The following is a 13901-nucleotide window of genomic DNA, read 5'->3' on the forward strand; positions in this document are numbered from 1 at the left end:
ACTTGAGACCCAGCTTCATACTATGGTAACTAAACAACAACAAAAACCCCACATGTACAGTCAGTCCATGTAGCTAAACATGAACTCCTTTATTACAAAGAACGTTGAAGGGACTGACACGAGGCTGGCCTTTATTTAAAACATGAACATTGACTCTGACTAAAAGAGACTGAAACAGTAGTACGGCTGCAGAACCAAGATCATGAAGTATGTAGCTTTATATAATATTAGCCATCACAGCAGCAACACCGCCTTTCTTATCAGCGAGTTAGGGTGGAGGTAGTGTGGCTGCCACGCGTCCTTTTTGCTCTCAGACAGGGACAGACGAGAGCAGCGCTCCTCAGCCTTTTTTTGCACCACGGACCAGTTTATGTTCGACAAGATTTTCATGGACCGGCCTTTAAGGTGTTGCGGATAAATACAACAAAATAAAACCAGTACCAAAAAAAGAAGATTTATTCATAACACAGGTAAAGACCAGCGATAAAAATGATAAAAAAATAATGCTAAAAACCCAGAAAACCATAAATTTCACACCCGAGCATTAACTCTCGTGGCCCAAACGACTCCGGTCCATGGCCCAGGGGACTGCTGGGACACCTGTAGGTGTTGGCTGTTATACATATCATACTATCATTTGATTGTTGGGTTTTCTCTATGTATTATTGTAGCATCTGCCTTAAAGCACCTTGAGGCGACTGTTGCTGTGATTTGGCGCTGTGTAATTAGAAGAGTTGTACCCTCGGTACATATGCATCCTGTGGTACTAAAGAACCATACTGTGTTCAAAATGTTAGCATGAAAAAAAAGGTGGAAGAGTAAAATAAAGGAAGGAGTGGAAGTTTGGGATGACGTTATATTCCTATTACTCAGCAAGCATCTCCCTGCTTTCAGCTGGAAGCAATTCCAGGCTGAAGGACACAATAGATCAACTTACTCAACAGCTTTATGTGTATCATGGAATTACTAAAGTGTCATGAGTCGAAAGGTTCGCCCATGAAAGTGGAGCCAAAAACGCAGACAAACACGGGCGAGGAATGCTTTACAGTGATATTTATCTGGAACAGTGACCTAAAGTGACGAGGGAGGCCCAGTAAGGCTAGTTGCAGGAGTGGGGAAGAGGTCAGAGAGCCGGGGGGAATTTTCTGTAACAGAGGGAGAGGTAGTTATAGTCTGAAGAGAAAACTGGAGCTTGATAACTAGAAGGTCCGTGGAAAGCGTCTGGGGGGTCTCAAGCTGAAGCGTGGAGGTCGGAGGGCAGGCGAGTGAGCAGGCAGGGAGACAGAGACTGTCCCAGTAAGGTGAAGCCAGGGTTGGAACTCCGCTGAATGAAAGGAAGACAGAAATTACTCCAAGAGATAAATCACATGAGGAAAACCATGAAGGCCAAACGTCATTCACCACCGAGAAGAGTGGAACAAACTGGCGAGGAGAAGCAGTCGAGTCAGCTTAAGTAAGTCTCCCGCTCATTGCTGGCAGAAGAAGCTCAGATGAAGCACTGAAGTCTCCGCCCCAAAGAGATGGCTCAGCAGCCACAGAAGGAAAACGCCTCCAGGTACTCCCACAGATCAGGACATGAAGGTGTTCCAGATTGTTCTTTAACGCCTGGCAATAATGTATCAGGACTTCCTAAGAGCTGGTCCAGTATTGTGTCATTGATCCTGCTTACATACACGGAGATGCTCACAGGGTAAAACATAGATATACTTCCTGAACACTGAGATACAAATTTACCAACAGCAATAATGGAACGATTTATGATGTGGCAAAGATATTAATCTGCCGTTCTACCACATCTTAGAGGAGATCTGTTGGACTGAGATCTGGTCCAGATAAGTTTGACATTATTATCTGAGCCTCACATATAACACATTATCCTCCTGGAAGCAGCCATTAGAAAATAGCTACACACTGGTCAGCAACACCATTCAAGCAACCTGTGGTATTTAAAAACTCTCAGGGACCCAAAGTCCCAGTTTCCTGCTCTTAGGAATAACACAAAGTGTGGTTTTTCACTGCTGCTTCACTTTCAATGTTTTTGCATTTTGTGCTTTTTGATACTTGAGAAAATTCACGTGTAGGAACAGGTGCACTGCAGGTTTATTAGTCCCAGTCACACCAGCTAATCCTCTCCGTGAATCGCTACCTTATAATGGTGGAGGGGTTTGTGTGTCCCAGGGATCCCAGGGGCTATGTTGTCTGGGGGCTTTTGCCCCCTGGTAGGGTCTCCCATGGCAAATTGGTCCTGGGTGAAGGACCAGACAAAGAGCGATTCAGAAGACCCTTATGAAGAGAACATCGAGGGAACAGTTTACCCTGCCCGGGATAGGGTTACCGGGGCCCCACCCTGAAGCCAGGCCCAGGGAGGGTGCCCGAGGGCGAGCATCTGGTGGCCGGGCCTTAGTCCATGTCCACAGCCCGAAGAGGAGACATGGGCCCACCACCTGCAGGAGGCGCCATAGGGGTCGGGTGCATTGTGTGCCGGGTGGCGGCCAGGAGAGATTATAACTCTCGGCTGGCCTGCGAACGCCTTGGTGTTCCCCCGGATAAGCTGGAGGAGGTGGCTGTGGAGAAGGAGGTCTGGGCCTCTCTGCTTAGGCTGCTGCCCCCGAGACCCGGCCTCGGATAAAGCGGATGAAGATGGATGGATGGACACCAGCAAATCTACAGCAGAAAAAAGCTGCTCAGACCTGAGGAGAGCTGCTCAAAGCTCAGGGAACAGAATTTGCTTCACAATGATGATGAAAATTCTTATTTAAAAATGTTGCTGCTATTCTAGGATTTGTTGAATTATGAGGTGCATTTAGTTTTTCACAGGTACGTTTATGAAGGCTGTCTTTGTTGAACTGAATGAGTCTTCTGTAGTCTTCACTGCTGCTCATTCCAACCAGGATTCAACTGAAACTGAGTTCATGCATGTGTCTGAAATTATTATTGTTATTCTTCTTCTTATTATTATTATTATTATCATCATCATTATTATCATCATTATCATTATTTTTATTATTATTATTATTATTATTATCATTATTATCATTATTATTGTTATTATTGTTGTTATTATTATTATCATCATCATCATCATTGTTATTATTATTATCATTATTATTATTATTATTGTTGTTATTATTATTATTATTATTGTTATTACCATTATTATCATTATTATTGTTATTATTGTTGTTATTATTATTATCATCATCATCATCATTGTTATTATTATTATCATTATTATTATTATTGTTGTTATTATTATTATTATTATTATTATTACCATTATTATCATTATTATTATTATTTTTATTATTATTATTATTATTATTATCATTATTATCATTATTATTATTATTATTGTTGTTATTATTATTATTATCATCATCATCATTGTTATCATTATTATCATTATTATTATTATTATTGTTGTTATTATTATTATTATTATTATTATTATTATTATTATTATTATTATTGTTGTTATTATTATTATTATTATTATTACCATTATTATCATTATTATTATTATTGTTGTTATTATTATTATTATTATTATTATTATTGTTATTACCATTATTATCATTATTATTGTTATTATTGTTGTTATTATTATTATCATCATCATCATCATTGTTATTATTATTATCATTATTATTATTATTGTTGTTGTTATTATTATTATTATTATTATTATTACCATTATTATCATTATTATTACCATTATTATCATTATTATTATTATTATTGTTGTTATTATTATTATTATTATTATTATTATTATTATCATTATTATTATTATTATTGTTGTTATTATTATTATTATTATTACCATTATTATCATTATTATTATTATTGCTGTTGTTATTATTATTATTATCATTATTATTACCATTATTATCATTATTATTACCATTATTATCATTATTATTATTATTGTTGTTATTATTATTATTATTATTATTATTGTTGTTATTATTATTATTATTATTATTATTACCATTATTATCATTATTATTATTATTGTTGTTATTACCATTATTATCATTATTATTATTATTGCTGTTGTTATTATTATTATTATCATTATTATTACCATTATTATCATTATTATTACCATTATTATCATTATTATTATTATTGTTGTTATTATTATTATTATTATTATTATTGTTGTTATTATTATTATTATTATTATTATTATTACCATTATTATCATTATTATTATTATTGTTGTTATTATTATTATTATTATTATTATTGTTGTTGTTGTTATTATTATTATCATTATTATTACCATTATTATCATTATTATTACCATTATTATCATTATTATTATTATTATTATTGTTGTTAGTATTATTATTATCATCATCATCATTGTTATCATTATTATCATTATTATTATTGTTGTTATTGTTGTTGTTATTATTATCATTATTATTATCATTATTATTATTATTAATGTTGTTGTTATTATTGTGGTAAAAGTCAGGCGAGCACTGAGAGTCTGTATCATAATGGAGCTGCTGTCTCCATCCCAGCGTGATGCAGGGTTTTCCCTCTGTAGTCACTGGTGAATGCTTCCTCTCTGGAGTACTTTTTCCAAAGCATTGCAAATTGGTTTCACAAACCTTTGATTAGACAATCCCCCTACTTCCATTATGTTTGCTGTCTATGAGCGATTGCCTGCATGCTGAGATAAAAGTCTAGTCCAAGAACTGAGGCGATGGGGCAAATGGGACACGATAATGAAATGAAATGAGGCGTGAACATCGTCTGCTGCCGTTATCACTTAAGAGTGTAAAGAAATGGTAAAGGGACCTGAGAGATCTTGGCTCTGCCTAATTCTTTACTACCTTAACGGTTCTTCTGCTACTGGCTGCAAATCTGTACGCTCGATGCATTTGTTTATTTTGATTTTTACAAAAAGGTTTAGCTTGAGACCCGTGTGCATGTAAATGTGGGTACATGCTCACCACGTGTATGTCTCGGGGTGTGGTGCAGTTAATTCACTGGACAATGCAACACTTTACTTCCCCTCTGTTTCTAAAACCGGTCATGAGGAGTTAGAGTTAAAGCAGTACGGAAACATAGGAAGTGTCTTTGAAGAATTTAAAGATGGACGTAAATGTAACCATTGTTTACTTAAGTGAAGACAGCAGCTGCAATGTAATTCACTTTCATTCAGGTTCTTTGCTTCTTCTCTGCCTTCATCAGTGCTGGTGAGTTGAATGGCCACACCTATGATTCAGGAGGATCAGAGCGCTCGCCCTCAGCAGTAAAAGCTACAGCGCTGTGGCGATGTCACTGCTAGTACACAGTGAGCATTGATGCCCAGTGTTTTTGAAGAAATGCTGAACCCTGGAAACTGCGCTTCCTGTGTCTAAATGTGTGTGCAAGGGTTAAAGCAGTGATGTGTGAGTTTGACTTGGATGGTCAATGAAACTAGAACCTGTAGAATCATTTAATTAAAGAGAAATCATCATAGTCTGAGATGTTGGGGCTAATTTGACCACAACATCAGCAGCAATAACATCCAAGTCATTTTTTGAAGGGATTGTTAATTTTGTTCTAATTAAGAAAAGATTAAAATGAACTCTGAAAGGTTTCATTAGTTATATAAATGATTTCCTTACAGGTTATAAACCTGTCACATTTAATCATCTGATCACTGTAGAAGAAGAAAACATGGAAAACATGTCGCAATAGTTCCACTGAAACAAAGAAGAAGACTCACTGCATTGCAACATGTTAATGATTGTACAAATAACACAGTGAACACTTATCACATCGTCCACGTCCAGGTCAGAGCCTTTGTTACATCTCGGCTGGATTATTGTAACGCACTTTATTGTGGGGTTAGTGATGCGTCCATTAGGCGTCTGCAGGTTGTGCAGCACGTCTTTTAGCTGGAACAAAAAAGTCTGAGCACATTTTACCCCCATTTTAATTTCACTCACTGGCTCCCTGTGCATTTTAGGATCGTTGTAAAATTCTTTTATTTGTTTTTAAACCTCTTAAATGAACATAAGTATTTCACATCCTGTACTGCTCAGTGTCACAGAGTGGAAGGAAAAGCTAAATAAAGTGCTTACCTTACATATATCGGAACATGTTTCCTCCCCAAATGGACAACAACAGCCACGTTTCTCCTGCCATTAGCTTAATGGACATTATACAGTACAAAACTGAGGATCAAAGCACAAAACTACTGTAACATAATGCTTCTACAAAACAATGAACGGTTTCCTCTTAAATATCTGCAAATACATCAACTTTTAAACACTTTTACCTGAAAACAGGGGAAAAGAATCACGAGAGTGATTTTGACTTGCTTCTTTCATGCAGTCGTTTATTGCACAAAGCCCCTCAGTGGAGAATAGAGACACTACTAATTGATCCCAGAAAAGGCTTACTAGCCGATCAGTGATGTATAGATTGCTGTTCTCTTAAATAAACTGAAAACTCTTAATATAACATGAAAAATAATAACCTCTTAACCATTTTCTTACCATATTTACATTATTTTCGTCAGTATATCAACTTATATGAATTCGTCCATAATCCTTCGACCCGTCACACCTTCAGGCTGGGAAACAGTTTAATTTTTTCAACAGTTTTTGAAAGATTCACAGTTTGCAATAAAACGAAGGCAAAGAGAAAAGTGAAATGGATAAGGACAAAAAAAGCAACAACAGAAGAAGAAATCCTGTGGTGGAACCAGCAACTCCACATATGCCAGAGATACTTGGAGAAAGCAAAGCATTGTTTACAGCCGCGAGAGGACACAAAGTTAACATGCAGATGCAAAAACATCTGATTTTTTATGAACTTAGATGTAAAAATGATAAGTGAGCCAAACCTTTATATCTTTAAAAGATGTTAGAAGTTTAAATATTTAATTTGTGTCATCGAGCTGCTTAGATAAATTATCTACATGCAACGACAATGAATGCAGCGCTTTCAAATAATAATGCCTGAGTGAAGCATGAACACAGTGAAGTATATGTGCCGGACTACTCGGCCCTGTGGAACCCCTGCTGAATGTTGCATGTGAGCAAGACTTATAAATAAACTCCAAAATATTAAATAAATGAGCTAATATGTTCTCAGTCTCTGTCAGATCTGTGAGGACAGTCATAGAAATGAATCCAGTGGTTTCTTCCGTTATGACTTCTGTGTTATGATGGACTCTGAGGTCTGACTGAAGCCTATCAGACCGTTCCTGTCATCGCGCCCTGTTGGCCATCTCTCGTTTCTGATTCCTTCGATCGCTCTCTTTCTCTGGAGGACTTCTGAAAGCCATGTCCACTCTCAACCTTCTTTGGCTGGCACACCAGCTTCTCATCAGCTTACCAGTGACGAGCCTATTTAAAGACTGGTTCAGTCCAACATGTTAGTCTTTACTTACACTTGCTTCTTGTGCCCTTGTTTCAGATCCTTCTCCGTGTCAAGCTCCCATGGAAAACTCTGGATTTGGAAGCAGCTTCTGGAGAGCATCCCACTTGCTTGTCCACTCTCCATCACTATGCCTGTGGGTGAAGTGCCCTCTCAAAACCAGTCGCCATAATTAAAACACATTTGGTCCCAGGCAGTAATGATTAGGAAGATAATAGTCCCATCATAACCTTGTCATGGTCCAGGTGTTTTTCCACAGAGCTGGGGTCTCCTCCTCTGGGCGGAGCTTCATCATACTGCCTATTGTCCGCACCTGATGGTGATTTGGTTGCTGGTGCTTAAGACCAGCGCACTCAACGAGTCTTTGCCAGACCATCTACTAACCTTCGTTAGTGTGGAGCTGCTTTATGTGTTATCATAGTAGCTGCATCGGCTCTCCTCCTCTGGGTGGAGCCCTCCTTGCTCCTCCCCGTTCCTCAGCTGCAGGCAATCATTCTGGCAGCATTTAGGAGCAGCGCACACAATGAGTCTTCGCCAGATTGTCTGCGAACCTGTTAGTTCACAGCCTCGTGTTCCCATGTATCTCTGTGTGCGTTACTTCTCTCTTCCTGTCTCCTAGTCAGTACCTGGACTCGTCATCCAAACCCTGCCAGTCACGCTTCTTCTGGTCAGCTGCTGCTTAATCCTTTTCATGCAAACTGCCAAGCACACCTCGCCTCACCACCACCTCCAGCTTATTCCCACCTGCGAACACGTACAGTAAGCCATCTCAGCTTATAAAACTGGGAAACTGTCACAACTCCTCGGACCGTTCTGATTATCCTCACCTTTGTTTCACTGCCCCTGCTCTGCTGTAGTTTCCACCTGCCCACTCCAGCCCTCAGCAGTTTCGTGACCTGACAGTTTCATGCTTAGCCTAAGCCCAGCACTTCACAGACACCACGCTTGTGCACAAAATTAAATCTTGTTTTTGTCTTGATTATCCAAGTTAGGAATTCTTGTAACTAAAAGTTGTTTTTGCTTTTGGTTCTGCGCATGAGTCCATTCCACTTCACGGGCCTCTGAGCCATGACAGTTCCTGCCTCCCCCACGCCATCCTCTCCCTGCTAACTCTCCTGACCTCTCTCTGCCCCTCTGTTGCAATGACTCTGAGCACCACCACCCGCACCCCAAATTCCCCTTTAGCTCCCGCTTTATGTCCCCCACTCCTAGAGCCTGATGTCCACCATAGCTCACAGCTCATGTTTGATCAAAGCATTAAATCATTTGGTCAATAAAGCTTTGTTATCAGGTTTAAATCAGTGCCTCCGTCTGTATCTGTAACAAACCCACGTTCATTTTAACGCCTAAACTGACTACTGCCCCCTGAAATTAGCTGTTGGCTATTTTCTCAGGAAGTTCATTATGTAAAGTCTTAATCCTTGCATACAAATGTCCCAAATGCCAAAGTGGCAGAATCTGTTTGTTGTTAACCTGCCGTACCCAGAATTGTGTGACTCCCCCCTGCTCTGGCTTCGCCCTGTGTCTGGCACCGTGTCTATGATCAGATTTCATTCACTCTGAAATGGTCTCGCCTGACAGGCAGCCATTGGCCAGTGTGAAAGGACCCTTGAATGTCCACCAACCCTAGAAGTCAACTGTGGCTTTGAGTCAGTATTGATGTGACATGTGGGCGTCTCTGAACAGTCGGAGTCAGCAGGGCGGACATGACAGTTTATGGCGAGATAAAAATGGTAAATTCTTATTATGGCTGCTTCAACTTGTACGATCGTGATGTATGAAGGATACAATGATGATGCATGTGATGAAAGAGTTCCAGTGGGTGTGATGATGATTTCAAATCTACCTGCACACAGTGTAGTTACTGCAGCGTGATGCTGACGACAGCAGGTGGTTGGGGTCTTCATTTGTAAATACACAACGTTTGCTACAAAATTGCTACAGTGTGACTGCCCAGCTGTTCGTTTGAAAGCGTTAACAGGAATCTTGGATACTCTGGGAACATTTCTGTCGGGTGCAGAAGTTTCTGTCTTTAAAGCGTATTTGTTAATTTAGTTTGTTTGTGGTTATCCTGGGTCAGGGTTTGCAACAGAGTTTGGTGGCTGACGCCTGTGGTCAGCATGAGTTTAGAGAGAGGGGTTCACTCGCTTCCCGGAACACCCGACAGTCGCGGGCTGAGGATCTTTGTAAATGAGGAAGTGGAGTGAGCAAGCTGCCAGACATTTACCTGGAAACTACAGGTTACTTTGGGTAGGAGCTGGAATTAGCACCACAGGTCCAATACTTCTACCCAAAGGTTTGCTCGCAGGACACTGGTTGGCTGGCCGACCTGAACCATCTGGAGACTCTTGGAGGAAGTTGAAGAATGATGAGCTGAAGGCCACAGACTCACAAGCCTCCAAACTCTGCTTGTTTACCTTTCAGCAGTTCAACTTTTTCTAGAAGTAATCTCTTTCTCACTGATTGCAGGAAATACTTGAATAATGTGAGATTTGTTTACGAGGCATAATCAAAATTTAAACCAGACAATCTTGAAATAATTTACTTGGAAACTTTTTTTCCACTGGATTCAGTTTTTTTAAGATGTGGGTAAAGACAATTACCTTCCTGTTTTCTGTTTCAGGGAAGAAACTCCAAATCTGTCTTAATCTGAGTGAGCAGATTAAAGCTGTTTGCAGCTCAGGTCTGCAGTTGTTGCAGCTGTCTTTGGATGTTGAGCAGGCTCAGTTGTGTAAACTCTCCAAGTCTGGATCAAGCTATGTCTACGGTGCTTTAAGAGGGCCAAAACGTCTTTGCCAGATGTTGTTGCGCACTGCTGGCTGATGTTATGCATTTTTTCTGTTAATTTTAACTCAGACTATTTAGTCACTTTTAAATAATCTTAAATAAATTTGATATTAAATACAATCTTGTGTTTTGCAGGTAATGCTTCTAAAGAGACGAGTGCTTGAGTCTAGAGGTGAAGCTACAGCAGAGTATGCCGTCGTACTGAACACACTAAACGATGTATCTTTGGTTGCACGAAGCAAGCTCTTAACTTTAAAGACATGACATGAAACGAGGGCTGTTAGTGCGGAGTTACAGAAGAGTGCACCAACAGTCTGCCACACAAACGTTCAGCCATCGCATCCATGCAGCATGAAGCTGAATCATCAAACACATGGACACATCTGCAAACAGTGCTGTCTGCAGATCGTGTTCTGCACGTTGCAGCTGCACCTCTTCCACCCACACTGCTGTCTGTGAGCTTGTGACCTGAGCTGTATCAGGTGAGTCTTGTTGATCGTTGCTGCTGTTTCTCGCCTGCGTTTCTTGATTTTTCCTCAGAATTATGCAGTCCAATCTGCTGCTGCTCTTTCTGGGTCAGCCTGCGCGCCATCTGTTCTCAGTCACGAGCGCTCCATTTGTTAACTTTTTGACAATACACCAACTGTGTAGGATTGAGTTGTTGTGAGGGTCTGATGCATGGTGCAGCCTTCTTTGTCCCAACAAACGATGCGTGACCTTTTGTCTCACCTCACTTGTCTCTGCCTTTTGTGCACTTACAACAAACAAGTTATTCGTAATGGACGTGTAGAGACAATTAAGCCCAGACAGTTACCCCGAGAAAGTGTAACAGTCACACGAGGGACATGTCGCACGTTTTTCACAATGCTTTTTGTTGACATTTAGATAAGCATGAGTCCCTTAAGAGACGATTCAGTTAAATTTATGTGAAAACACCTGCTTGGAGTTGCTCTTTGTGCTTCTACAGGTGCCAGTTTATTCAACATTGTAAGACGTTCCCGTCTGCACGGCTCATGAAAGCTTTTTGAAAGTTAAAGTAGAGCTATTATGCTTTCCCTTATTGTCTGTCATCTTTATGCTGCTACAGGGGCAAATGTTCATATTAAACATGGACAAGTTTAATGTTTCTGCTATTCTGACTGCTGTTAACATTCAGTTAACATTTTGTGCTCTTGACTCTCCATGATGCCAGTGAGAATAGACATATTTCAAAATAAAGGCAGCTTAAGCGAACTGCAAATATGGAAAACTCCAGTAGCTCAAGAAAATGGAGCTGAGAGCCAGACAGGCTACCCTTTAAATCAATCCTACTGTTTCTGGGCCCACTGCATATATCCTGCTCTGCTTCTTAGTAAAAGAAGTCAGAAATAGAGCCTGGAGTGGCGTTCATGAGGGGAACTTTAAGAAAATATAACAGTTAGTGTTGCATGACTATCAAAACGAGCCTACAAAATAAACCAACCAGTATTTGCATTTTCAGGTAAGTTTTCAGTTCTTTAGAGCAACGAAACAGGAAAGAAGATGAGCAGAGCTTTACACCTGCAGCAGGCTTTGTTGCATCCTGTGTTGAACCCAAGCTTTGAAAAACAACTGAAAATCTGCAAGTAAAACTTTGAACTATTTGTATAATTTGTCATTAAATTAGTGCTGTGCAGTGTTTATCATACACTGCACTGCACATTTCATGCATCTCAAAGACAAACTTTATATAAAGCCGCAGTTAAAAACCAGTCCTGCCTACAGCATCAACTTCCTCATGACTTTTTCATAAACACGGTTTAATTGTTGGAGTCCAACTCTTAGTTCAGACTGATGGGCCTGAGGTGACAGCTGCTTCATCAGGAGTTCGTGTGTGAACATTTCCAAAAAGCACTTTTGTTTGTCACTGACAGGAAGTACCAAATGGTCTCAGTTAGAATGAAGTTAAATGTAATTCACATTCAAGCATCTTTTCCCTCAGTGGTTATCAAAGAGCTCAGCACGTTCAACACTGCTGATGACAACAGTCCCTCAAACTGCTCAGCTGCCCCTGTGAGCAGCAGCATTATTGTCCAGCTGCTGACACACTGCATCTGTTCCTTATAGACCGACTGTTCCAGATGAACTGCTGATATTGAACCTATGTTATTTTAACAGGTCATTTAAGGTTCAGTAAGTTGTTGAGTTTCATTTCTGCTGCTGATCTTTGACTTAATATGATTTTCTAACACAGCCAACATGTTTTGTCCTTTTTGAGAGAGAGGTGTAAATATTTTGTGTTTTATTCTTCAATGCTCAAATTTTAATTTAAATACGTTCTACATGCTGTGCATCTGCTGTTAAAGTGCTGGGTGGGTCTCTTTTGGCTTATTGGACTTTTAATATGCCCCTAATGCAAATCCAGTGAACTGAGTGATCCAAGCATGTGTGATTTATGGTGTCAGTTTGTATTTGCATAGAAACTTCATACTTTCGCTTCCACTCACTTAGCTGTATCAGTATTAAAATTTAGTCCTTGAATAATTCTACATGATGATCGCTGCAGATCTCGGTATGATTTAAGATTTGAATGTCAAATGACTGAAAACATGCCCACTCTAGCTGAAGGTAAATCTGGGCAGAGCAGAGCTTTAAACCCTTTGCTGTGATATTTACAGTATCAGCAGGGTGACAGACTGCGTATTACAAACAGCTGGAAGTTGTATGTATGCAGCTCAACAACTGAAATGTCACTTAGGCTTATCAGGTGGGCCTCCTGTCACACATGTATCACTGAAGTAGGTCACTGAAACTGAACTGGGCCTTCAGAAAGCTACGATAAAAAAAGCCCCAGTGAATTCACATCTGTTTTCTCTTTTCCACAGCATGTCTGCTAAAAGCAAACTGCAGTATGTCAGCCAAGCTCAACTCCCCAACACCACCATCAGAAAAATGCTTCAGTCAAAGGCAAATACGTCTTAGATTCATGTTTGACAAATCAAACACAGAATTGCTTGTCTGCATTATAACTGCTCAAAGATGAAACCATAAGTCTCCATAGTTTTCTTCCTAACAGCAGCGCTCTACTGCACCAGCAATGCACCACAGGTTAGAATAAAAGAGCCAACGTGTTTAAATCTGAATTTGAAGCTCTGGGGGATTTAAAATGGCGTACAGCAGAGCACAGTCAACATCTCGTGATGACTTCCTCTTGAAAATTCTTGAAGAAAATCATAGATATAGATATATAGATCTACACTACCTTCTCCTTTAATGGTTTTTCTTTGTTTTTACTACTTTCTGCATCGTAGATACAAACTGAAGACATCAAATATCTGAAGGAGATTTATAGAATTATGTAGCAAAGCTCTGTAAAAAACTCTAAAGTCTCATATTTTAGACTCTACTCTTTCTTTGGTGACAGCGCTGCAAACCTTCTCTCAGGTTTCACCTCACAGGTGAGCCTGTCAGGGTTCATGGTGGAGTTTGTTGCCTTCTTAATGACGTTGGGACCATCAGTTGTGTTGTGCAGCAGTCAGGTTGGTGCACAGCTGACAGGCCTGTTTGACAACTGTTAGAATTCATATTATGGCGAGAACCAATCAGCTGAGTAAAGAGAAACAACAGCCCATCATTGCTTTAAGAACTGAAGGTCAGTCAGTCGGAAAACTGTGAATGTGAAGGCAAAGTCAGATTTGAGCTGATAGGAAGGCAACAAGGTATGTGAAGGGGCAGCTTTCAAAGCACGGCGCATTTGACCTTAA

The sequence above is a fragment of the Astatotilapia calliptera genome, chromosome 16 (assembly GCF_900246225.1).
Source record: "Astatotilapia calliptera chromosome 16, fAstCal1.2, whole genome shotgun sequence".
Classification (NCBI taxonomy): domain Eukaryota; kingdom Metazoa; phylum Chordata; class Actinopteri; order Cichliformes; family Cichlidae; genus Astatotilapia; species Astatotilapia calliptera.